The following is a 22,920-nucleotide window of genomic DNA, read 5'->3' as shown; positions in this document are numbered from 1 at the left end:
GGATGTAATTGTTCAAAGTAAACGGAAAGTTTGCTGCCCGTGCAGCAAATTTAAATTTAAAAGTAAAAATTGTCTTTACAGTACGACCCGTGGGTTGTGTAATCGAAGAAAAATCAAAAAGAAAAAAATAAGTTTAAGGAGCAGGAGGATCTTGCTCAACATTTTGGTTGGTTGCATCATCAGCAACTCCTCCTTCCTCTTCGACTGCGGCCGGCTGGATGCTTGGGGAAGCGAGGATCCTTGCTCTTTCTTCTTCTTCAGCCAATCGAGTAGTATAGCGGGCCAACTCAGCGTTCCTGGCGTCTTCTGGAAGGTAGTTAAAATTGGCACCCCGGTTGTGTTTCCAAAAGTCGTAGAAACACCGAAGCGTCGCATTCTTGTACCTTTCCAGATCTTTGGCATTGGTAAGCTTCAGCTACTCTACTTGGCTCTCAAGAACAGCTATGGCCTTGTCCTTAGCAAGAAGCTCCTCCTTAAGCCTCTTGACTTCACGGTATTGGATCCGACTGGACTCCTGGAAGTCATCTTTCTGCTTTTTCAAAGCAGCCTGAGAAGACTCAGCCTCTGCCAGCTTTGCCACCGCAGCATCCTTCTGCTGGGTGACCACCTCCAACTCCCCAGCGTGCCTGGCCTCTGCAGCTTGAAGCTCCTCGTTGGCCTTCACCTGGTACCTCTCAATGGCCTTTGCCCGAGCCTGGTCGATGGCAGCCTGGGCACGGGTGCGAGCGGCCGTTGCAGTTAGCATGGCCTATGGTTAAAGGATAATGTTTACCGAGTTTTTCGGAAACGAATACAAACAAAATAATAAAAAGATAAGAACTGTAGAAGTGCAGAAATATAAATAGACAAAATAGGTTTTTTACGTGGTTCAGGCGTTAACGAGCCCTAGTCCACGAGTCGATGTTATTATACTTGTAGAGAATTACAGTAAAATGGCTGGTGTAAAAGAAACTCACAAACTCACAGTGTTTCTCTCGAGTTCTTTAGAAGAAGACGAAGCTAGAGAGATTTTGGCAGAGTTCTTGCTATGTAATGTGTTCTCCCCCCCCCCCCCCTTCTATTGCAAAATGAGGAGGTCTTTATAGCTAGAGTTTTTTATTAGGGTTTTACTCTGCCCCCATGAGTCTTAATTACACCAGCCATAAATAGGGGATACAATTACCGTAGTCGCCTGGCTACCAGCCTCTATGTGGGTATATTTACGTGAAAGTATGGGGAATGCACAAAGGCAGCTGTCTTTTCCAGGCTGTCAGCGGAACAGTAGGCGAAATGGTACTTTTAGGCGTGCTGGGATGTGTGCGGCCTCGACCTGTCGGGCGTGTCAAGCAGGATCCTGTGTCAGGTGGATATCATTCCAACTATGCCTCCTCCATGACTCGACCGCTTGGTCTTCTTCCGTGCGAGACACGGAACTGTATCCGCGAAGGTAACCTGAAGAGCTTCTCCTGGAAGGACCTTCCCCGAAGGATATCCCTTCGGGAGTCCTGGAGAATTGACGAGCTTCCGCGTCGCGGTTGCTTGAAAGAGTATGCTGGATACTAAACGGGAGAGGCAAAGCCTTTCTGTCCATCCGTGAGCTCTGGTCACCTTTCGTGAAAGACTTTGATAATTCTGCTTCCCCGAGGCTATCCATTTAAACGCTATCCGGAAATCTGGATAACATTTGCCCCCCAAGGTCACGGGGCTTGAGAGGTCCGGGAGCTTGTACAGTCCTCCGGGTGCTCTGGTCTCTAGATTAGGCGAGGGGTCACCTCCTGTGTTCCTGGAAGAGTTCCTTTTTCCCGCCTGAGTGTCAGTACAAAAAAAAAAAGGAAATTTCTTCTGTTTGAACTCAAGCACTCAAGTGTGGCAAGGGCCACGCGTCATGCAGGGAATGGCTCTGTGACCAAGACGAGTGCGTGAGGCGACTGGCTGAGTAGTGATTTGACGGTATTTAATGGTGCACTGGGCCCGAGATGGTATAATGATGGGAAATAAATACTTTATTCCCATCCGAGGAGTCTTAAATGGGACCGGCACTTCATCCCCAACCGTTGGATTTGATGCATGCGGTATGGGAAGATCAAGACCGTCCATTTGTGGAATTCGAAACGATTTTGTTCCTGCTATAAAAACGAGGGAACAGACCTTTCTTCCTCTTTACGCTTTCAAATTCTCGAGTCTTTCAGATTCTCAGATTCCCAAATCTTCGAACTCTCAAGCTTCCAAGCTTCCTTTCCTTCGAATTCGCCACTTCTTTTGGTAAGGAATCCAGGAACTTTTCTTTCGATTAGGCAGTAGGTTTGATCGCCGAAGTTCTAGGTTTGAATCGTTACTTGTCTTTGCAGCCTTTACTTCACACGTTCGTGCAGTGTAGTGACCCGGTTACTCCCTCAATCTTCAACTACTCGAATACCAGTAAGTATTTTGACTTTGCTTTCCCCTTCTAAACCTCAGTTTGTTGGTAGTTGTTAGGGTTGAGTTTTCTGCCGGTGTCATCTTTATGCATGCGTGAATAGGGCTTTGATAGGCATGTGACTGATGCGGATCAATAAGTCATTTCTTTGCATGCTTTGACGATTTGCTTTTGGAAAGTTGTTTCTCGTCTGCTTGTGCTATTCTGGTTTGTTATTTTAGGGCATAAGCATGAACGCCTTTAGGGTGTTTTCCCCTGGGAAAACACTTCTCTCGGCGGGCTTAGGCTCGGAGTTTGAATCTGGTTCCTTGCTGTCCTTCGAGTGGCATGGTGCCAGTCCCTCGGCAAGCTCGGTGGGAGCCTCTCCAAGCAGTTTTCGGGGAGGGTCTCCCCGACGCCTTTAATACCGTTAGGGTATGGCAAGGGTGCTGACTGCTTGGAGTGTTTTTTTCTTTGTTTCTTTTGCTCAGTGACGAGCACCTCAAAGGAACAAGTCATCGCTGTGGTAGAGGCTGGATCTGCCCAGGAGCAAGGTTCCCCTGTTGCCGGCGCGAAGGGGAAAGCAAAAACTAAGGTGGCCTCGGCTAGCCCACCGACTATCAACAGCTCCATCTGGGAGATGGACCAGAAGCCGAACCTGCTCAGGAACTACGGCATGCTGGAGCTGTATTCCTCAGAGGCAGGCTTGAAGAACATCCCAGGCCTGATGTGGCACCGCCTGTCGGTGCTGGGTGAGTCTGCCAGTCAGAGTCACGAGGGTTTTGGTGCCTGGAGCTGGGCACACATAGTGTGTGGGGCACACTTGCCCCTAAGAAGTTATTTTGCCAACTTCTGCGTGAAGGCGGGGATTGCCCCCTTCCAGTTGATTCCCCCCAGCTACAAGCTTCTAGCGGGGTGGTACATCTTTTGCAAATCCAGGAATCTGGAAGCCCCTACCCCGGAGGAGGTGCTATACTTCTATGGGCTGAATTCCCAGCCCATGAGAGGTCATGCAGACAAGGTGGGGTTTTATAGGCTGGAGAGATATCCGGACGTGATGTGCCCCACATGTCATACCGCGAGGGTTCCAGATCTCCGGGAGTACTGGTTCCTGACGACTGGCTTCCCATTGAAGAGGGTGCCAGCCCTATCTTTGGACTTCAAAGTTCCTGGTAAGTGCTCCTTCCTCTCTTCTTTAACTTTGTTTCTTTAAGTTTGGTCTGCCTTCCGGGAGGATCTCTAACACTCGTGTTTGGATTTTGCAGAAGCCGTCCCGCGGACACCTCGCTGTGCGGAGATGATAAGGAGGTCAAACTTCTACGAGGGGCTCTCGGAGGAAGAGCTGAAGGTGGAGGGACTTGTGACCACCGAATCTTTGAGGGGGTATGGGCTACTCGCCTCTTTCCAAAATATTGAGCCAGTGAGCGGCAGGGGGCAAAGTCAGGTGTCAGCTGACATCCGTGAGCAGATTGCCCTGGAGCTGTCCAAGGTGATCTGCCAAGCGGCCCGGGACGAGAATAATTTATCTCCTAGTTGGGCGGAGAGGTTCCCCGACCCCCAGCCAGAGGAAGAAGAGATCGAGGCTCGCCACGCCGCAGCTTACCCCAATGAAGGGACTCCGGGAGCTGGTACCTCCGGGAGAGGTAAGACTAGTTTTCGATTGATCCACACCCCCAGCCTGTCTGAGGTCTCCCGGACTTCTCAGGCGGGGTTCGATCCCCGCTTCCTTAGGCTAGATCCGCGTAGGATACCCTTTTACAGATATTGCGATAGGGTAGATGGGCTCCTCGGGTGTTTGAGTGACGGTAGTCTGCCAGAAGGTGTCACCATGGTTGACCCTTCTTCCCTCAGCATGTCATTCCCGGACTTCAAGGAGTACGGGAGCTTCCTGGAGCAGGAAGCGGTGTTTTGTTTTGCTCGGGGAAGGCCATCCACGTTTCTCGTGCATGGTCGTCCCTTTCAAACTTTTCCCTTTTTTTTTTGTTTCTTGTTCCCTGCTGGGGGACTTATTTGTGCTTTTATGTTGTTGCTTGTTTTGTTTTCTGCTTATCTTTTTTCACATTGCTTGCTGGTTGGTTAACCTTGCTTCGCACATTTCTTGCAGAACATCCTGAAGCAAAGATGTTGGGGAGAGCTACCTCTCTTATCAAGAAGGCCGCCACCAGCCAAGACCCGTCCAAGGGGAAAAGACGAAAGGCCGGAGCTGGTAGGGGAGGTAAAGCTGCCACACCCAAGAAGACAAGTGGTGAGGCGCAAGGGTCTCCGGTGGTGGAGAGGTCAATCGTGCCCGTGGTGGAGAAGCCTCCTATCAAGGGGCCTTCCGAGAACATGGTGGTCTCGAGCAGTAGCAGCGATGGGGAAGGTCTTGTGTTCCCCGCGAAGAGGGCCGGGGTGAGCAAGCGCTCCGGAGGAGAGGCTGAGGGCGACAAGAAGAAACGCCTTAGACACTCTTCTCCCGGAGGTGATGGAGACCTCCGGGCTGCGTGCAGTCCCCACCAGATTACCCCCACCCAGCAGCAAACACAACTCCAACAGCAAAAGCAACAGCAACAACAACAACAACCACAAAGACAATCAACACCGCCACAGCAGCAGCAAAAGCAACAACAACATCAGCAACAACCACAAAGCGGGGCGGTAGTGTCTTCGCTACCATCCCCAATACCCTGTCTACTTCCTCCTCCAGTCCAAAGGGAGTCAACCCTTTTGGGGTCTCCTTCTTCTTCTTCTCTTCCACTTTCTCAACAAACAAGCCTTCCTCGGCCTGGCCTGAAGTTCCACTTCCCTCAGAAACCAACCCGTTTTCCCGCTGCCCTCCTGGAGGGTGTAAGACGGGCTGATAATTTTTTGAAGAGGCGGTTGGAGGCCGAGAAGGCTGTTACTCAGGGAAGGGCAGACAACTTGTCTGCCGTGAAGAGAGCTGAGCTGGCCGAGGGGGTGAGATCCCTTCACCTGGCTGGAGCGGTTTTGGATGGCCCAGCCTTGGAGAAGAGGCTGGTGCCTAGGCTCGGACGTTCATTGGCGCCGTTTGGAGCGGAGATGATGGAGGACATGGCCCTGAGCTTGTGCGAACTCAATTCTGAGAAATGGGCCATCAGTAGCAGTAAGGACCCGCTGTTGCTGACACATGCCGTAAAGCAGCAACTTTCGGGGGTAAGCTGTCAGTTGTTGTGTTCCGGGATCAATTGTCTTAGTACATTTGGTTCTGCTTAACTCATTCTGTTGTCTTTCCTCGCAGGCCTCTCTCATCGCGGAACGCTCGTTCCGGGAGGTGAGTGCAGTTCTGGTTCAGCTGGAGGAGAGCCAGGTGGCTCGCCAGGCCTTGGAGGCGGAGAAGCAGAAACTGACCCAACAGGTCGAGAGCATAAAGGGGGAGACTGTGGAGAAGATTAACCAGGCCCAGCGCACGGCTGAAGAAGAGGCGGACAAGAAATACCTTGCCAAATATCGAGAGTACCGGGCCCGCGCGGAGAATGAGTTCAAGCAGCGGTCGGATGACTTGAAGGCCCAGAATTCCAAGCTCCAAGAAGAGCTATCCCAGGCCAGGGGGGAGAAGGACACCCTGGATGCCCGCTTGCAATCGAAAAACGATCTCCTCCTTAAGCAGAACGAGGAATACGCCATTCTTCAGAATAAGCTGCACGAGGAGGAGCAAGATCACAAGAGGAGCAAGGATCTTGCGTCTATGCTGGAGTTGGGGCTCGCTGAGAAGGATAAATAGATTGGAGCCTTGCAATTCACTGTCAGGGGGCATGTGACTGAGAAGCAATCCTTGCTGGATCAAAATAAGGTGCAGCGCAAGGAGATTGATTCCCTTAAGGGAGAGCGGGATGCATCCAAGGCCGAGCTGGAAAAACTGAGGGCTCAATTGGCTGTCGCGGAAGCAAAGCTGGCAACCTCTGAGGCGGAGCGCTTGAAGGAGAAGGAAGATGCCGAGGTGGTGCTGAATAGAACGATTAATCTATCCCACGTGGTCCTCATGCACCAACTTTGGAAAATAAACCCGGAGGTAGTAGGCTACCTGGGAGAAGACGCCGCCGCCATGAGGGAAAAGAAACAGGCGTGGGATCAAAGCCCAGAGGTGTACGTCCAGACTTATAACATCGACGAGCCTGCTGGAGTCCCTGAGGCAGAAGATCCCGAAGAGGCGGGGACCTCTGAACTTGCCATTGATGACGTTCCATCTTCCAATGAGCTGACTCCGCCAGCCCCAGTTGAAACCGCTGTCTCCGAGACCCCAGTCGTGGAAGCCGCTGCCACCCCCAGTGCTTGAAGGGGTCTTATTCTTTGTGTAATAATAAAAAAAAAAAAAAAAAATTTATTTTTTTTTATTTTTCTTTGATTGCGGGAACATTACAGATGTTCGGTCTGCAGGGCCTTCATTGTCATAATTGTAGACTTCTTCTTTCCTTTCCTGCTGAGTTCCTTGTTTAATTTTGTGCTTAGGGTAGAGACTTTTATACGATAGAAATTGCTGTAGGGGCGCATGAGGTTTAGGTTCCAACGGCCAGAACCTATGCATTTCTAACTTGAAGCTCCAACGGCTTATGTCTTTTCCCACGTAGTTTCTAGGTTACGGAGGGTTCTTGGTTCCAACGGCCAGACTCCCTCTTTCATCGTACTCAGCTTTCCTAAGGTAAATAGCCAATCCCGGGACTTGTAGTTATACCGTTCGCTGGGATGGCTAAGGTGACCCGTTGCATCTTCCCATCGTGATCTTTACAAAGCTTGCGAGGCCAACACTTAATACGATTCCGTGGGATGGTGCCGGAACGGGAGATCTTTTGGTGGGCGTTGCTAGACTTAGGGCTAGATCTTTGCGAAGCAAAACTAACTGTCGTTGTGGACCTCACGGTGGCCGACTTCAGGGATTTGGCATGAAGCCTTGCGAGGCCAAGCTCGTTGCGGTCGAGGAGCTGGTCATGCATTTTTTTTTGTGAGACCCGGAGCTGAAGCCTGCGAAGCAAAGCTTACAGCGGTCGCGGATCTTGCCCTCTTTTGCCTTGCGGGGCCCGGAGCTGGAGCTTGCGAAGTAAAGCTCTCAGCGGTCGCGGATCTTGCCATGCATTACTTTATGAGTCTCGGAGCTGAAGCTTGCGTAGCAAAGCTTGCAGCGGACGCGTAGTATTCTACGAAGGACTTGCCAGGGAGTTGGGGGTGTTTCGGCATGGCTCTCTGAATGTGCCCCAACCTCCAGTCCTGCTCATCGCTGGGCTACACAGGAGATAACTTTCATGATGCATAATGGCAGATATTTTCATGGCAATTTTCACATAACCACATAATGCACAAATGACACGTAATGCAAATATGTTCATGGTAACAAATCAACCTAAGCTTAATCAATTTTAAAAATTTCAAACACAATGCTAGCACATAAGTGGTGTTCTCTTTATGTTTTGTTCAAGGGGCGTATGGCTATGCCTTAGCCATGTATACCCCCCCAAGTGATTGTGGGGACCGGACGTCTCCGGACCGCGTGGTCACTTGTTAAAACGCAGCTTGGAACAAAGGGATAAAAAATGCAGTAAAAGCGGAGTGAAACTCTCCGTGTTTTATTAAATTAGCCTGTTAGGCATGTGTTTTACAGCTGGGAGGACTATCTCCATATTTTACATTTTTGCTACGTCCACCAAGGACTTTCGACTAAATAGTCCGGGGCTTACTGATAGTAACGGCGGAGGTGCTCCGCGTTCCAGGCGCGCGGGACTTTAGATCCGTCGAGTCTCTTTAAGTGATACGTCCCATGGCACACTTTTTCTTGGACTTCATAGGGGCCTTCCCAGTTGGGTCCGAGGACTCCCACTCCCGGATCCTGCGTTGCAGGAAATACTCTCCGTAGGACAAGGTCCCCAACTTCGAATGTACGGCTCTTGACTCTTGAGTTGAAGTGTCGGGCTATCTTGCCTTGGTACATTTTGAGTTGGACCTGTGACTGCTCCCGGAGCTCTTCGATCATGTCCAGGGACTCCTGGAGAAGGGCGTGGTTCCGGGTAGGGTCGTAGGTGTCCTGCCTGTGAGAGGTGATCATAGTTTCTACTGGGATGACGGCCTCACAACCGAAGGTCATGGAGTAAGGTGTGTGCCCTGTCGAAGTTCTCTCTGTTGTGCGATAGGCCCAAAGTACTCGCGGGAGCTCTTCCGGCCAGTGAGCCTTGCATGCTTGGAGTTTTTTCTTCAACGTGGTCTTTAAAATTTTGTTCACTGCCTCCACTTGTCCATTAGCTTGAGGTCTGGCGACTGCGGAAAAGCTTTTGATGATTCCATGCGAAGCACAGAAGTTCGTGAAATGTTCACTATCAAATTGCTTCCCGTTGTTGGACACAATTTTACGTGGAAGCCCGAAACGGCACACTATATTCTTGATGACAAAGTCCAGTGCTTTCTTAGACGTGACCGTGTTCATAGGTTCTGCTTCAGCCCATTTGGTGAAGTAGTCTACCGCGACTATGGCATACTTCACTCCACCCTTTCCAGTTGGAAGGGAACCTACTAGGTCAATGCCCCAAACGGCGAACGGCCATGGGCTGGTCATTAAGGTAATTTCTGTAGGCGGCGCTCGCGGAACCTTGGCGTACCTCTGGCACTGCTCACATTTTCTGACATAATCCACACAATCCTTCTTCATGGTGGGCCAGAAGTATCCATGACGAAGGATCTTTTTGGAGAGGCTCAGCCCGGAGGTATGGTCACCACAGAAGCCTCCGTGAATCTCATGGATGATGGAGCTGATTTCGGTTCCGGCAACACACCTAAGGAAGGGTATGGACAACCCCCTGCGGTAAAGCTTTCCATCCATAACCACGTATCGGGGAGCTTGATATTGGAGCTTTCTTGCGTCAGCTTTATCAGTGGGGAGCTCTCCGGTGGTGAGAAATCTGAGGATGGGTCCTATCTAGGAATGGGAATGGTCGATGATGGCATTTACCCTCTGTGTCTCAGTACTAGGTGCTTCTAAGTGCCCGATGGGCACTAGGCCATATTGTTCAATCTCCGGGTCTGTTGCAAGCTTGGCCAGTGTGTCCGCGAGTGAATTCTGGTCCCGGGGGACCTGGCGGATTTGGTAGCCTTTGAAATGCTGCAGGAGGCCGCGGGAGAGAGACACGTAAGCAGCCATTTTTTCGCCTTTCATCTGGTATTCTCCGGATATTTGGTTTACCACAAGTAGGGAGTCGCTGTATACTTCGATTTTTTGGGCTCCGACTTCTCTGGCCAGTTGTAATCCAGCTAGCATGGCTTCGTGTTCTGCCTCGTTGTTGGATGCTGGGAACGCGAATCGGATGGCGCTCTGGAGCTGATGTCCTTGGGGAGAAATTAGGATAACACCTGCCCCAGCTCCTTTTTCATTTGAGGCTCCGTCTACATAGACCTTCCATGTGGGAAGTTCTGTGACAGGATCTTCCGGAAGGTCATTCATTCCTGAGCATTCCACAATGAAGTCCGCGAGAGCTTGACCTTTTATGGAAACCCGTGGCTGGTAGTGGATGTCAAACTAGCTCAGTTCCATGGCCCATTTAAGTAATCTTCCAGAAGACTCGGGCTTCTGCAGGACTTGCCGGAGAGGGTGGTTGGTGAGTACTCTGATGGTGTGCGCTTGGAAATAGGGCCTTAGCTTCCGCGAAGCGATTAGCAAGCAGAGGGAGAGTTTTTCGATCATTGTATATCTGGACTCGGCGTTCAGTAACCTCTTGCTCACGTAATACACAGGGAGTTGGAGACGGCCGTCTTCCCGGACGAGAGCGGCACTTACGGCATGCTTTGTCACAGCTAAGTACAAGAACAACGCCTCTCCTTCGACAGGTTTGGACAGAATGGGAGCTCGAGTTAGATGTTCCTTGAGGTGTTGGAAAGCTGCTTCGCATTCGGGGGTCCACTCGAACTTCTTGTTTCCTCGCAACACATTGAAGAAGGGGACACATTTGTCACTGGCCTTAGATACGAAGCGGCTGAGAGCAGCTATCCTTCCGGTAACGCTTTGGACATCCCTATGCTTTCGGGGAGAAAGCATATCTATGAACGCTTTAATTTTCTCAGGGTTGGCCTCCACTCCGCGGGAGCTGACAATGAAACCGAGGAACTTCCCAGACGAGACCCCGAAAGTACATTTCTTCGGATTCAATTTCATTCCGTACTTTCGGATCACGGCGAAAGCTTCCTCAAGGTCGTCACTGTGGTCCTCGGAGGTCTTGGATTTCACCAACATGTCGTCTACATACACCTCCATGTTCCTCCCCAGCTGATCCTTGAACATTTTGTTTACTAGACGCTGGTATGTCGCCCCAGCATTCTTCAAACCGAATGGCATGACCACGTAACAGTAGACACCCTTATCCGTGAGGAAGCTGGTGTGTTCCTGGTCCGCGACATGCATCTTGATCTGGTTGTATCCGGAGTATGCATCCATGAAGGATAAGAGTTCATACCCGGAAGTAGCGTCTACCATCTGATCGATTCGCGGAAGAGGGAAACAGTCTTTTGGGCAGGCTTTGTTTAGGTCCGTGAAGTCGATACACATTCTCCAGGATCCATCGGGTTTTGGGACCAGAACCGGGTTGGCCAACCACACGGGATAGAGTGACTCCTGGAGAAAGCCTATGGACATCAGCTTGTCCACTTCGGCTTTGACTGCTTCGGCCCTTACTGGGTCTAACGGCCTCCTCTTTTGGCGAACTGGAGTTGCAGATGGGTCTATGTTGAGTGTGTGGCACGCAACATTAGGATTAATCCCCATCATATCAGCGTGGCACCATGCCAGGATATCCTGATTATTCTTCACAGTGGCCACGATCTTTTCTCGAATGGCCGATGGAAGGTTTTTCCCCACCTGAATGACTTTGGTGGGATCTTCCGAGTTGAGGATCACCTCTTCGACTTCCTCCATCGGCTCTATCGCCTTCTCGACCCCCACTCTAGGGTCGAGTTCGTCAACGTATGCCCCTTGGGCACCCCCAGTTTCTGGTAAATCCTCTGCCAAAGGTGTGGCAACAATCGCCTCCTGGACTGTGTAGACGGATCGGACGGAGACGTTATAACAGCTTCGTGCACTTCGTTGGTCTCCCCTGAGGGTGCCGATGCGCCCGTCGTCGCATGGAAACTTCAAGCATAAGTGGCGTATCGAGGTTATGGCCCCAACCTCGATTAGGACCGGTCGGCCTAGGATGGCATTATACGCCGTGGGGCAGTCGACCACCACGAATGTGCAGTGCTTGAAGGCACAAGCGTCGCTGTCTCCTCTGAGGGTGACTGGAAGTTGAATTTTGCCTAAGGGCATGAGTGCATCCCCATTGAACCCCTGAAGCTGGATGGGGCATGGGATCAGATCTGTTTTGGTTAATCCGATCGCGTGGAAGGCAGCTTTGAAGAGGATGTTGACGAAGCTTCCATTATTGACTAGGATCCGTGACACCTTCTTATTGGCGATCTGGGCTTCCACGACGAGGGGATCGTTGTGGGGGACGTGCACATGTCGGGCGTCGTCTTCCGTGAAGGTGATGGGAAGATCCATCATTCAGGGACGCTGAGCAGGTGACTGAACCAAGGCGCACATCTCCCCGGTGTGTTCTAATTCCCTCAAGTACCTTTTCTGGGAGTTGCGGGTGCTTCCGGCAAGGTGCGGTCCTCCAGAAATGGTGGCCACGTGTCCGTCAACGGGTGGCGGAGCAAGGCCAGGCGGATATGGCTTTCCGGGTCCTGGAGTCAACACGGCAATGGGTGCCGGAGAGGTCGGAGCAGGAAGCGCTGGGAACTGAGATCCAGGAGCTTGGGGGTGACCGGCTCCAGGAGCGCTAGCGGTCCCCCTCTGTCCCGGAGAGTACGCAGCTCCGTGAACTACTCCCTGTCCGGGATAGATTATGGGTATCCTCACCCACTGACCGAGGTGTCCCGCTCTTGCCAGGGACTCGATCTCATCCTTCAGCTGAAGGCATTCGTTTGTGGTGTGCCCCACGTCTCTGTGGAACTCACACCTCTTATTGGAGTCTCGCGGACGCCTTCCTCCGTGAGACACTTTCGGGGGCTTCCGGTAGTTGACCATATTACAGGTCGCCCGATAGACGTTCTCTCGCGAGTCTATCAAACTGGTGTAATCCGTGAACTTGGGCTCATAGTTCTTCCGGGGTTTCTTTGAATGGTCCCCCCGGTTGGAGTTTTTTCCGCCTCGTTTATTCCGCGATTGGCTCAGATTTTGTTCTGGGCCTTCCGCTTGCGGTTGCGACGGGCCGGGAGCGATACTATATCCGGTTGGTACAGCTCCGTACCCAGAGAAATGGGTTTGACTCGGCGTCTGAGCAGATGCGGAAGGTCCATACACACTTGGAGTGAACTGGGCTCCTGGAAGCGTGAGGGCTGGCGCGAGAGCTTGCGAAGCAAAGCTCGGTGCAATCACGGAGGGCGTTGGAGCTGGGGGAACTCCAAAGGCCTGTTGGTAGGCATCTTCAAGGTTGATGATTCCTTGAGCTTTTGATATGAATTCGGACAGAGTTTCTGCTCGCCTCCTTTGCACTCCCCATAGCAGGGAGCCGACGGTAAGCCCCGATTGAAGGGCGATCAGCTTCATGTCATCGCTGACCTTGGTCTTAGCAGCAGCTTCCATCATTCTTTGAATGAAAGCTTTGAGGCTCTCATTGGGTAGCTACTTGATGTTGGTTAAAGAACCAACCTCCATGTCGTGGTCCCGGGCAGCAATGAACTGCCTCCTGAATGCGGACTGTAGCTCCTTCCAACTGTGGATGGATCCGGGAGCTAATCTTTTCCACCAGTCTTCCGCGGACTTGGTAAGGGTGAGTGAGAAGCACATGCATTTGGCATCCTCACTGACGCGCGCCACTTGCATCATCTTGTTGTATTTAGCTAGATGGGTGCGCGGGTCTGTCCTCCCCTCATATAATTTTATGTGAGGCATTTTGAAGTTCTCCGGGAGGGGCGTTTCCGCGATCCTCCGAATACATGGTTCCGGGTCTTCTTCCTCAGAGTCTGACAGGGCCCCACTTTGCTTCCGGACCAGCTTGGTCAAGGCAGCGATCTGTTCCTCGAGCCTCTTTGTATCGCTCTCCGGGAGGTCACGTCCCTGGAGCTTGTCGTTGAGATGATTTCGCAGGTCATCTCCGCGAGGCCGGGCCTTTTCTCCTTTGGCCTTTTCGTACTTGGCCTCCAACCTTTTCCTTAGGTCCACCGTGGACCAGCTATCTTCGGAGTGCGTGTCCGCAGCCCGACCGTCCTGGTTGATGGAATCACTGGGGCGGTTGTTCCTTCCCCTAGGCCTGGGTGCCTTAGCACCGGGCCCTTTAGGCACAGAGTGCCCCCTTGGGGCTGAAGGACGTCTGGGCTTAGAAGCGCCAGAGACCTTCTGCGCGCGGGGGGGGGGGGGGGGCAGTCGGCCTGGTGATTCACGCCTTTAGGAGGTGCAGGGGCGTTAGTGCGCACAGGCTCCCCAACTTTTTCTTTGCCCTTGTTAGGGGCGGCTTTGGATGGTCCAGCAGTGGCGGGATCCGGCATGGTGGCATCAGCACCACCTAAAACAGAGGCGTCCTCGTCCGAGTCGTCTAGATCTCCAAACTTACTTTGGAGGCGCTCCATCATGCGCTGCATTTTTCCGGAGACGCGCTCCTGCTCAGCGAGCTTGGCCTTAGTGGCCACCAGTTCTTCGGCTACTTGGACCAGTTCTGGATCCTTCTCGTAGTAGTAGCCGTCTTTGTAGTAACCGTCTCGGACATACTCTTCTTCGTTTTCTAAGTATGTCGTATCTTCAGTACTGACCCGATCCTGGCGGGATGTCGGGTCTTCACCTTGGTAGTCCGAGTCGTGGGTACTTTCTCCTTCGGTCTGGGCTGCCGAGGGTTCATTTTGTACCGCATCTTCCATCATAGTATCGGGGTTGACCTTAGCATTTTTGTCAACCGCGGATTTTCTCGTAGTCACCATCTTTTCAGTACACAGAAAAAGAGCTGACTAACAACTCCCTACAGCTCTCAATGAAAGCACCAAAATGTTTACCGAGTTTTTCGGAAACGAATACAAACAAAATAATAAAAAGATAAGAACTGTAGAAGTGCAGAAATATAAATAGACAAAATAGGTTTTTTACGTGGTTCAGGCGTTAACGAGCCCTAGTCCACGAGTCGATGTTATTATACTTGTAGAGAATTACAGTAAAATGGCTGGTGTAAAAGAAACTCACAAACTCACAGTGTTTCTCTCGAGTTCTTTAGAAGAAGACGAAGCTAGAGAGATTTTGGCAGAGTTCTTGCTATGTAATGTGTTCTCCCCCCCCCCCCCCCCCCTTCTATTGCAAAATGAGGAGGTCTTTATAGCTAGAGTTTTTGATTAGGGTTTTACTCTGCCCCCATGAGTCTTAATTACACCAGCCATAAATAGGGGATACAATTACCGTAGTCGCCTGGCTACCAGCCTCTATGTGGGTATATTTACGTGAAAGTATGGGGAATGCACAAAGGCAGCTGTCTTTTCCAGGCTGTCAGCGGAACAGTAGGCGAAATGGTACTTTTAGGCGTGCTGGGATGTGTGCGGCCTCGACCTGTCGGGCGTGTCAGGCGGGATCCTGTGTCAGGTGGATATCATTCCAACTATGCCTCCTCCATGACTCGACCGCTTGGTCTTCTTCCGTGCGAGACACGGAACTGTATCCGCGAAGGTAACCTGAAGAGCTTCTCCTGGAAGGACCTTCCCCGAAGGATATCCCTTTGGGAGTCCGGGAGAATTGACGAGCTTCCGCGTCGCGGTTGCTTGAAAGAGTATGCTGGATACTAAACGGGAGAGGCGAAGCCTTTCTGTCCATCCGCGAGCTCTGGTCACCTTTCGTGAAAGACTTTGATAATTCTGCTTCCCCGAGGCTATCCATTTAAACGCTATCCGGAAATCTGGATAACAGATAAAGTTAGGCTACACTACAAAAAGGAGAAGTAAAATTCAAGAGAAAAAATGCTTACACTGGCAATTTCGTTTAGGGCCTTGTTCAGGATTTGGTCGACCCCCATATTCTCCGCCTCAGCCATCGCCTCCTTGCAGCGGTCGTACCTCACGATGTGTGCAAGGCGGTCCTTTGCTGCTCGCAAGGTGCGGTGTGAAAGTTTGACCCCAGGAACTTCAGCTGGCTGGGATTGTTCTTTCGTGGCTGCAGGTCTGGGATTTGTAGCAGTGGGCGGGGTTCCCTTTTCAACAGGAGCCGAAGGCTGAGCAGAAGCTTGCCCAGTTGGTGCATCCTTGGAAGGATCTTCTATTTGACCCTTCTTGGCAGGAGGTCCTTGTCTCGATTCGCCATTATGCCTCCTGGAGGTCTTTCGCCAAACCAGGGGGACTTCTACCTCCTCTTCAGTCTGGTACAAATCAAAGACGCTGGGAGTGGCCATCTCTGTGTACAAAGGAAAATATGCAGATGATAAGATAAAGGAGGATGAAAACTCTTGATAAAACAGAAAAGATGTCACAAAGTTTAATACCCGAGCTACAACTACTGTTCGCTATACTACTGAATCTATTAGTCATACACTCACTATCTGGCACGAAGAAGTCTGGCCCTAGATTTGGAGTATACGTAAAATTGCCATCTCCGTCAAACAAGTGACATGGAATTGGCAAGCTATTTAAAAGCGAAATAACAGTACCGTTTTCATCGGAGGATTCATCCAGGTCTATAACAGACTCTGTTGCCTTTTGTTTCCCCTTGCCTTGGGGCGCAGAAGGCCTCTCTGCAGAAGGATCGCCAGTGGGTTCCCTGATTGTAACCCCCGTCGGCCTCCTTCGGGGAGGAGACACTAGGGGTTGCTGCTCGGGATCCCCCTCGGCCGTGGCATCTGCTACCATAGGTCCTCTTGTTTCATGGCAAGGAGCCAGGAGGCCAGATAGCCTCAGATTTTCCTCAGTAACCAGGGACTTGACGCTTTTTTCTGCGTCTGTCATCCCGGCCAGTGCGTTGGACCTTAACACCATGTCTGGTGTTGGGGTCGGACGTAGCCATGGTCCTGAAAGGCAAAGTGTACTTTAAGAAAAATGCAGAAAAGTTTGCTAAGGAAAAGTATCGACCAGAAAAAGTAGCATTTACCTCCTCGAGAGAAGGCCAGGTTGTTGGTGGTCATGTCCGGTGTGAGGAAGTACTCCCTACTGTACTGCCCCACGTTGGAGATATGAGTAGTGTCACTCAGGAACGTTCGGCTCGTCTCCTGGTGACAAAGATGGAAAAAGCTCGTCTCGTACTGTTGAGGGTTGGGCTTAAGGTCGAAAAAGAAATTGACCTCATGAGGGGTAGGTTCTGGCCATTTTTTAAGTTTATACATGATATAGAGTGCGGCCAGCATTCTATATCCATTTGGAGTAATTTGAAAGGGGGCGACACCAAATAGTTGGCCACCCCCTAATAGAAAGGATGTAGAGGGAGGATAGCCCCCGCCTCTATGTGATATCTAGACCAAGCACTGTATACACCTCCGGGAAGGTTAGCCCTTTGGTCTGCAGCTGGAATTTTGAGATTAACCCCTGTAAAAGGATACTTCTTGCGGTAGTTGGCAAGCATCCGAGGAGTCACTTGGCTGGTCGGGGAGAGATACCACTCGACATTAGGAAGGTTTTGATGCCGAGGGCGGGCCCTGACTTGGATACGAGGGTCTGGGGCGGCATTTTCTCGACCACTGGTCGAGGGAACCCTAGCCTGTGAATCAGGCTGGGCAGGAGAGTTTGGGCTATTTTCGGAATCAGGTCTTTTCTTGCCTAAGGACTTAGAGCGGGCCATTTGAGGTGGTGATGGACGAGGTCTAGAAGAAGATCGTGAAAATGGAATCTCGTGAACTCGGTCGGTCGGTTGTTCTTCGCCTTCGAGCAGCTAGGCAAGAAGATCGTCATCGATGGGCCGTTCACCTCCCCACAAATCTGGCATTAAAGTTTGCAAACAGAAGAATGGGGAGGTGAGGATAGAGAATTTTGAAAGTTTTTAGAATAACGGTGGTCGAGTATAAAAGTTAAACTTTTATACAACAACATTCTAACAAAAAACTAAATTTTTTCACACGAACAGTTTGAGAAACATACCAGAAGTGAAAGCAAAAAGTTTTTTGAAAAAGCTTTTTCAACTCCTCTTAGGGCGGGAAAAACCTAGTTTTTCAGCTGGCATAAAAATCGAACCTTTACTTCGGTTTTACGTCCTATAAAATATGATCTCGACTATCAGACTAACTCGTAACTTTTTTCACCCACAAAACCCTCTACTGACATGCATCTCAACCCAGAAATAGATGAACTCAACAGTCAGTCTACAGAAGCATGCACTGCAAAAATATAAAGCATAAAAGTTCCAAGACTTACCAGAAAAAGATCGTGGAGATTGGAGAGAGTTTTCGGAGATCAAGGAACTCACGTACTGAGTCTTGAAACGCTAAAAGACGGTCTCCAGAAGAAAATGGAAGCTCTGGTTTTAGGGTTTCTTGAAAGAGTAATGGCTTGCGTAAAAAGAAAAGGAAGACTTCAGAGATGCTATATATATATTTTTGTCTGTGGCATTAAAAGGGAGTAATCATCAGCTTCCCCTTTTTCGAAGTACGGGGAAGAGTGATAGCCGTCGAAACGTTGCTGGGGAAGCGAAAAGCCGTGATTAGACAAGAGTAGGTTGCTTTTTCCAAGAACACACGAAGGGTTCTAACAGGTATGGTGGGGTAACCGAAGGGTCGTTTCCTCAAAAGTTTATTTATTGCTCGTAATAAATAAACTTGGGGGAAAAATGTTATCTAAAAAACAGGCACGAATGACGTGGTAAGTGATTCCCGGACACGTGGCTGACACTTGGCGGAATTCTGCTAGGGTATCGACCAGACGACAAATTACAAGCAGTATGCAGCCGAAACTTACCTGCGACCAGTATGGTCGCAGGTACTGGTCGCAGGTTCCGCATGCCTCATGATATTTTTATAAAGATCTTTATCAATCCCGAAATTGACTCCCACGATTTCCTGAGTATTCGATTATTTAGGAAAGAATATTTGTAACAAATTCATATAATCCCCCTTGAGCCTATAAATAGAGAAAGATAGCTCAAGGAAGGGACTTTTGGCTTTTGAATTATTTGAGACTAGAGTGATTCTATTTGAGATATTGTCTTGTTCTTCAGAGGTTGGTGAAACTCATTGAACCACTAGTTCTTTGATCACTCATTTGAATCATATATCAATAACAATTCAAGTGGACGTAGGTTATTACCAGATTCTGGGGCCGAACCATTATAAACTCTTGTATTCTTTATCATTTCGTCATCACATTCTTTCCAACGTGTCTTTCCGCATCAAGCAAATTTGACTCCGTGTCAGTTGGCCAAAATCAGGGTCAACATAGTATGAGTATTTAAGACAACAACTCGAAAAAGAGGGGTAAGCTTGTTGTAATTTAGGAAATTAGATATAGGATGTGAGGTTGATGCGGAAGCATGAGAATAATTGCACACAAAATCAGTAAGGTGGAGTGGTTTGGTGATAGTGCGTCCTTTGCGGGACTTTGTGGTTTTTTTCAAGGTCAATTGAGTAGATTTAGGAAGTATCATTGATGGGATGATACTGGCTGAAAAAAAATCATCAATGTCTGTATGTTGTAGTTGACCTTGAAAAGGATATATGGTTTCATGAAATTGAGTGTCCCTTGAGATAAATATTTGGTTTGTTTCTATATCTAATAAGTAATAAGCCTTCATGCCTTTGGGGTACCCAAGGAAAACAGAGGCCCGAGATCTAGGAGAGAATTTATGCCTTAAGCTAGTGAGTGTGGATCCATAAGTAAGACAACCAAAATTTCGAATATGATCATACAGAGGTTGCTTTTGATAAAGGATTTCAAAAGAGGTTTGACCTTTTAATAGAGCTGAAGGGGTTCTATTAATGAGGTATGTTGATGTTCGAATGATATATGACCAATAAACTAATGGTATGTGGGATTGAAAGAATAGTGCTCCACCAACATTCAAAATGTGTTGGTGTTTTCTTTTAACTACTGAATTTTGTTGTGGGGTATCAACACATGAATGGTAGTGTATGATCCCTTTAGTGGCATAAAAAGATGTTAAATTGAACTCTTTTGCATTGCCAGTTCTTATTGCTTTGATATTGATAGAAAATTGGGTGTTAACCATTTGGAAGAAAGAGGGAATGATGTCTTTGACATCAGATTTGGCTTTGAGAAGATAAGTCCAAGTAAACCTTGACTTATCATCAACAATAGTTAAGAAGTACTTGAAGCCCTCAATACTTATGATTGGAATAGGTCCCCAAATATCCATATGTATTAAATCAAAGATTTTTTCAGCAAAATGATTATTTGATGGAAAATGCAACCTTTTTAGCTTTGCCAAATGACATATTTGACAATGTGAATTGTGAGCTTTTAGAGAAGAAAAAGCAAGATTTTTATTGATTGATTTCGAAATGTACATGGATGGGTGTCCTAGGCGTGTATGCCAAAGGTTTACACCATTAGAAGTAGTACAAGTAATAGAAAAATATGTGCAAGGTACATGGGTAACATCTTGCTTGAGTATGTAAAGATTGTAGAGTTTGTCAGCAGTCCCAATCTCCAATTTCTGGGTTGGTGCCTGGATTATACATGATGTAGCAGTAAAAGATATTATGTTAGATGTGGCTCGGAGAAAATCATTGACAGAAAAAATATTAAGGCTGAAGTTTGGAACATATAGAACATTAGTGAGAATGATATGTTTGTTAATATGAACAACTCCAATATTATGGACATCAATGATTTCTCCATTAGGCAAAATAACATTTGGAGGAAAAGAAGAGTTATTAAAAGAGTGAAACAATGAAGAATCATGGCATATATGGTGAGTAGCCCCACTGTCAATAACCCAATAAGCATAAGAGTTTAGAGAAGGGTTACTAGAAAAATTTGATGCAGCTTGTGCAGGAGCTGCTTCATCTTGGTGAGTCTCTAAGACTTGATTGGGTTCAGTCCGAGGGGCATTGCTCTGAAGTTGTTGACTCAGTAATGAAATGAGTTGCTGGCAGTGATTGTTCAAAGCTTGGTTAGGTGTAGAGTTTAAAGGGGCAGACCGAATCTCGTTTGTGCTTGCGGGAAAGGTAGCAGAGGTTGATCTATCCGTTTTCTTTTTGTCACCATGGCCAGGAGGAAATCCATGTAAAAAGAAACATTTGTCCACCAAGTGACCTGGTTTGTTGCAATGAGAGCAAGTGGGTCTTGGTTTCTTATTTTTTGAAGTATATGATGGATTGGAGACAGCTGAAGCAAGAGTTATGGTTTGTGAAGGACCAAGGGTTCTCTGTCTTTCTTCTTGAACAACCATTGCAAAAACCTTGGAAAGAGAGGGAAGAGGATCAAGGAGAAGAATTTGAGCCCTTACCGAGTTGTAGCTTTCATTTAGGCCAGTCAAGAATTGGAGAACTTGTTCTTGGTTGAAGTAATCACTGAATTTTTTCAAGGCACCACAAGAACAATGAGGGGCTGGTTGGAACTCCTTCAATTCATCCCACATGGATTTGAGTTTAGTGAAGTAAGATGTGACTGAGTGATCACCCTGATGAAGTCCTTGAAGATTGGTCTTCAATTGGAAAATTCTGGGTCCATTCCCTTGGTTGAATCGGTCGGCAAGATCAGTCCACATATCAGAAGCAAGATCAAAGAACATGATGCTTTGGGCAATGTCGGAAGAGATAGAGTGTAGCAACCAGGACATGACCATGTTATTGCACCTGGTCCAAGAACTGAAAATGGGATTAGAAGAATTAGGTTTAGAGAGAGTACCATCAACAAACACTGTTTTGTTTTTGGCAGCAAGAGCCATGGAAATGGCTCTCTTCCAAGACTGAAAGTTTGGGCCATTGAGAAGTTCTGAAACGAGAAGAAGGCCGGGGTGATCTCCGGAGCTCAGAAAGTATGGACTGGAGACGTCTTCGTGAGCTGGTTGATCGGATTGCCGGAGGATGGTGGAGTCGTCTGCCATGGTCGAATGGAGATCGCCGTTGATTGGGAGATCATGAGTATGGACGTGGTCAGCAGCTCTTGGGTTTGAAGATCGTTGTGTGCGTGCCATTGATACAAATATTTGGAGAATAAGATATTAGATGTGCACTGATACCATATTAGTGAAAACAGAGGAAAAAACTGAAGAAATCTCTTTTATTAATCTGTGTTGCTTTGATATACAAAAAAAGGCTGCATTTATATAGAGGCACCTGGAAACATACAAACAATTGAAGCACCAAGGCTAAAACAGAAATTAGTTACTAACTAATCAAGAACCTAATATAGTTATTTTAACTGACTTATTAATACTCTAATAAGAGAAGAAATCAGAGAAGAGAGTGTAGAAATCAACTTTGTCGAAGAAACCAGAGAGAAGAGATGTTGAAATAAGGAGGAGATAGTTCAAATGAAATAAAAGAGAGAGCCAAGGGTACTTACCGTATAAATGGATATTAAAATTCTACTGTAATATAAAAATGAAAAAAACAACATATAAAATTGAAATACAAATATAAAAACCGTAAATATGGAAAAACTTTTAGAATTGCCGTATATATGCTAGTTTTCTTTTTTTTATCCTTGCCTATTCTCTAACATAATTGTGTAGTTATGAGTTATAATTTGAATTTTTGAAATGATTAATTTAATTTAATTTTTTTTTTGTAAATATTGTTAGATTAAAAATTAATCTAGATGTATAATAATCTTAATGCAAAATAAACAGATTGTTATATATAAATTAATAGGATCGAATATGTGTACATCCATCAATTGTTATTGATCATCTCGATCTATAAGGTTTAGATCTACAAAAGAAAAGAAGATAAATTATAACGAGTACACGAGCTTCCAAACACTCATTAATTCTTTAGATGAAGTTACTGAAAGTGAGCAGTGAGTTTGGGGACCGGTACTCTATATATATACAGTGAGACATTTCATGAGAGTCTGTGCCACAAATTGAGAGTTGTGATATGAAATATCGAGTAACAAATAATGTTGACTATTAATTAGAATATTTGCTAATAAATAAAATATTGACTTTGATATCTTAAATGTATTTAAATCAATTAGTTGTAACATAATTAATTTTATATACCATATAAATAAATATTTGAAGTTGGTAACTATGCCAAATAAGCACTTAGCATATACATATATTTAAAGAAAATTATATTACTATAATATTCTCTTATTTGCTTCAGTAGTAACTTGCATAATTTAATACCAAAATTGTGCATTTAATAAGTAAAAAATATTACAAAATACTTATATAAAATTCCTATTTAAAATCTACCAAACATTTATTATATATATAGTAACTTACATTATTTTTGTCCAGTAAGTACCAAAATACTATTCCGTATTTAATAAGTCAGTAACAAATATTACAAAATACTTATATAAAATTCCTATTTAAAATCTACCAAACATTTATTATACATGTACCAAAATTATAAGAATATAAAAAAAAAACCTGTATAAATTTTATTGTAGTTTATTTTTATAAAAGATTATACTGATGTAGATTTTTAATATAATGATTATTTCCAAAATAAAAAGAA

Source organism: Humulus lupulus, chromosome 1 (genome assembly GCF_963169125.1).
Source record: "Humulus lupulus chromosome 1, drHumLupu1.1, whole genome shotgun sequence".
NCBI classification, from domain to species: Eukaryota; Viridiplantae; Streptophyta; class Magnoliopsida; order Rosales; family Cannabaceae; genus Humulus; species Humulus lupulus.
This window is presented reverse-complemented; position numbering follows the sequence as displayed.